This window comes from Synchiropus splendidus, chromosome 19 (genome assembly GCF_027744825.2).
Source record: "Synchiropus splendidus isolate RoL2022-P1 chromosome 19, RoL_Sspl_1.0, whole genome shotgun sequence".
In the NCBI taxonomy this organism is placed as follows: domain Eukaryota; kingdom Metazoa; phylum Chordata; class Actinopteri; order Syngnathiformes; family Callionymidae; genus Synchiropus; species Synchiropus splendidus.
This window is the reverse complement of record NC_071352.1, coordinates 17,287,328-17,291,813: the sequence shown is the minus strand read 5'-3', so window position 1 is coordinate 17,291,813 and position 4,486 is coordinate 17,287,328. Positions and strand designations below refer to the sequence as shown.

The following is a 4,486-nucleotide window of genomic DNA, read 5'->3' as shown; positions in this document are numbered from 1 at the left end:
AGAAAATAGTGAAACATATTCCCCCTCAGAAATTAAAGAGGGTTAATGACTATACCACTTGTTAATTCAAATTAAAACAAATATATATATATATGTAAAATTGATAATACAAACAGTGAAAGTTTTCAATTTCAATTAATCGGTGAACATAAAAGGGGATATGATATGAAGAAGTATAACTGTATAGAAATGCATGAATCATCTTAATGATCAAATAGGAAAGGCATTGGAAAGAACAGAAAATGATACCATTTTTTTCAACTCGGACCTCAGTCCTCCTCAGTATAACAGCTGTGAGAGTGAGGAAGAAATGTTTCAAACCTCCTTGGGAAGCGTGTTCTTCCCGTCAGCCTCCGTGTGTCATGACAGGCTCTATGATCACTGCTCAGCTCTGGAGCGCCGCTCACTTCAATAAAATAACAAAGGATTTTGGAACACGAGGGGTGTGGTTCTACCAGATGGCGAGCAGATCTGTGGTGCCAGCGTTCTCCGCGGGGCGTCTTCAGACGAGGAGAGGCGTCGCCATGTTGTAAGGGAATGTGAGCAGCATCATTAAGATGCTGAGGTGAGAAAACTGTCAGGATGCTGAACGAAAAACCTAGCTATTGTGTCTTTGTGCAAACTACAATGGCACATTGATCTGCCACCATTTCATCCCACCCACTCATTTCCCTTCACCGCAGCTAATCCCACTTACTACAGCGGGATTACAAACACTGACACTGACGCCTGCGTTAACAACGCTCCAAGCAAGATGACTTTCTTCGCACACGTAACATGAGTGGAAACAATGTTTGTGAGGCTGTTTACTGAGGAACAAAGTGACCAACACAAACGTCACTGCAGCAGCGTATGTTGTGTGTGAGAAGTGCCAGTATGTCTGAAGCAGTCTTTCCCCAGAGAGTCTTCTCAACCCCTGCAGGACTTCTATCTAAAATGAGTCCTGAAAGCACTGACACAAACACACACACACACACACATTGAGGCAAACATCCTATCAATTTAAAGTCCAAGGAGGTGACCACGGTGAGTCAACATGATGATGCATAAGCAGTGTTTAGTATCAGTGTTCAGTATCAGTCCTCGACCTCTCAACACAGAGAAGAGTCATTATCATTCCTGTCCATCGTCGTCCTGAAGCAGCAGCTCCATTCATGAGGTCAGCACTTCTAATCTGATTACCTCGCTGAGACAGTGAGTGTGCGGCGGGCGAAAAGGCCTATCCACCAAGTTTCTCTTGTATATTTGAATGTCTGAGAAAGACAGTGAGAGTTTGGCTGAAAGCTCAATGATGACATTATTACGTTCCCTCTCAGAACAACTTCCAGCCTCACTGGCAGAGATATCTTCTCATTTGTAATCTTTACCAGCGCCAGAACCTAGTGGTCATGTGACTCTGCAGGCTTTACATTTCCACAACACTGACTCGCAGATCTAAATTTTGTTCAGCTTGGCGCTCACCTTTGCTGCAGAAGCTGACGTGGTTCCTCTGGCCGTCGACTGCGTTTCCTTGCCTGGAACTCCAGAGTTCGCCGCCTCCTGAGCATAAAACATTCGTCATGCTTCGTAATCTGTTAAGATTAAATCCTGATAAACATGCCTGCAATATTTTTAAATACAGGACAAGATAAGAGAAGCAGTGAGATTTCTTCGGCGAGCATCGACTGGAGAGATCAGGGGAGCAGCTCAGTCATCCATTGGACATGCTGGGCAGTGCTTCTCCACAGAACGGACTAGTAAATCATGCTGCAGAGAACCAGCTGGGAATGCAGATGTCTGAGCATCCAGCTACAACATGACACTCATTCTTATGTGGACGTGCTCGAGTGAACGGCTGAACGATGCGGCGCTCCTGTTATCAGCAGCAGCTTCCACTCTCACCACTGCAGAGGCTGCAACTGGCAGCACTCTCAGATGCAGTGGGGTGAGACAGCAGCAGCAGGGCCTCGGAGAAGGTGGGGAGTGGAAGGGTTGGGGGGGGGTGTAAATGTGAGAGATTATTAGCTACATGACAGAGCAGTCGTATCGTGTATTTATGCCCCCGTGTGCGACGAAGCAGAACCACGATTGATGTGCAACATTAAAAAAGGAGTCGCAGCATCTTTCTGGTGACCTGATTGAAGTTTGAGGTCGTGAGGATGAGGGGGGAGGAGGCGAATGAGCGAGGGGAGAAAATGGGGAAGGAAGTAAGATGAAGAGAGGAGGAAATGTAGTGGGAAGTAAGTGAGGAATAGGAGAAGAGAAATGCAGAGCCAAGAAATAAGAAACAGAGCGAGAACATGAGGAGGAAATGATAGAAGATGGTGGAGAGGAGAAAGGAGGAGAAAGGAAAGTAGTGTAGGATACCGAAGGAGGGATGGAAGTGGAGAAGAGGCGGGAGCAAAAGGGGTGAGAATAAAGAAGATAAGGAATGTTATCGGAAGTGTACAGTGGAGTAAATATATATAGAAGGGCAGTGATAAAAGAGGAGGAGGATGTGTTTGACAGAAGAATGAGGATAAGAATGTGATGAAAAGAAAATGAGGAGCAGCAGCTGGAGGAAGACAGAGACGGAAAGGTGACATAAAAGAAGAATAAGAAGAGGAAATTGTCTTCACAGCTTCACCATCCATACATTGATGCCAATTTCATGATGACATCACCATCCTCACATTCACTCTAAATCTCCTCAAGAGCTGAAGGGTTTGCTGTTCAGACCCACCGTGATTCAATTTTAATATCTGCCTCCAAACAGAATTCATGTTTTCGTAAAGGCATCATCCTCTCTGGTGTTTACGCTCTCCGCCTGATTCTGTCAGCGCAGCACAAATAGGATCTACTTCTAATGACACGTCCATCTTGCCAGCCAGACTTAGAGAGCGCGGTGAGGGCATCCGTGATATCGCTGTCAGAGAGCACGGTGATGAATGGTCGTCGCTGCGCTGTAGCTCTGCCCCAGAGCCTCCTCCCAGTCATTTGTGTAAGTGTAATATTAGCTTAAATGATGACTTTTAAAATGCTTCTTTGAATCACACATTTTCAGTAAAAGTAAGAAAAGTCCATGATAACTTAGAATGATGTTATTATCAACATCATACTTTAGATAAGAGGCCTACCCCGTCTGATTATCCTCATTCATAATGTGTGATAGTAAAGGTGAACCTTCACCTCGCCGTGACCCGATGAAGGTCTGCTGGTCCGCCTGGCTGGTGTGCAGCGAGCGTCTCCACACCCTTGTCTGTTTGCTTTGGACCAGACTCCACTCCGGTGGCTAAAACCTCCCGATCCCTGTGAGGCGTTCGCTTCCCGCAGCTGCCCTCACTAATCCTCCCAAAATAAAAGAATCAATTGTGTCTGCGTGAGCGTCCGGACCCTGTCGCCTGTTTGCCTTGCCCTCCAGAATAGCCCACCAATCACAGGCTCACCTGTGTTTCCAACGGGCTGCGTCCTCCTGAGCCCACCACATGTCGACCATTCTTTGTTTGACCTGTGATGATGAAGAGGTAAGATATTCATTTAAATGTACAACATGGTTAAAATACACACTTCAAAATACACACATCCCAAGTTTCCCTGGTCCTGTGACTTAAACACAGGTGATCTGGACGTCTTTTGACTGGAATCAAACGTTTTGTTTCATCCTTCTCATCTCATCATTCACCCAGGAAGCTTGAGCTTGTGCCAAAATTCTGACATTGCATCGTAAAGATTTTATAATCACAAAAACGCCACTTTTAAATTGAAGTATGTGTCGAACAAACGACAAATACACAAAACTCAGGTCTACTTAAAGTGCATGAAGATGACAAACAGATTGAATGGCCAAATTACGTGTGACCAAGGGCCAGGCTTGGCCCACAGGCCAGACTTTGGATACACAAACATCGTCTAGTTACTTAGATTGACGACAGAGACTACAGGAACGCAGCAGAAAAGCTGCAGTGACAGCCGACAACAAACTAAAACAAGGTTTTTACACAAACTCTGACTACAGTTGATTACAGATGACTATAGATATGACTTATTTTGAAAAGGAAAAAACAGAGGTGAATGAGTTTTAATTGACATGTTTTTAGGGCTCAACTATATTTAGCTGCCTTTTGTTGTTAATCCCAGACCAGGGGTTCCGGTAACTTTATCCAAGCGGAGACGCCGGACTCACATCAAAGACAATCGATGGTATTTAAAGGCCCAGTACGAGCGTCGGTGGTCTGTTACTGCAAGACGATTGAGAGGTGAGTCAGACACTCCAGCGCTGGTGATCATTTCCTTTGTTCTCTTCTGCTCTATCCATCTTTCAATCACATCAGGATGCCATGATTTCTGTAGCTTGTTTCTTCATCCATCCATGTCCATTCATCCAACCATGAAATGACCCAATCCATCAATACTCGACTCATTCAAGTTGTCTAAACGCTTTTCTACGCTTCGACTTTCACTTCCTTCCTCCATCCACACATTCCTGCCTTCATGTCCATCCTCCAGCATCCAAGCTCTCAGACCTTCT

The 4,486-nt window shown here is 45.2% G+C and overlaps 1 long non-coding RNA gene across 1 annotated transcript; it reads right to left on the bottom strand.

Annotated features, from left to right (window-relative positions):
* Window positions 1-147: 147 nt before the first annotated feature.
* LOC128750738 (uncharacterized) lies at window positions 148-3,464 on the bottom strand. The gene is made up of 3 exons (XR_008413196.1): window positions 3,405-3,464; window positions 1,462-1,539; window positions 148-560 (listed from the first exon to the last, which is right to left on the bottom strand). It is a non-coding gene; the product is annotated as an uncharacterized LOC128750738 (long non-coding RNA).
* Between the last annotated feature and the right edge of the window lie 1,022 nt (window positions 3,465-4,486).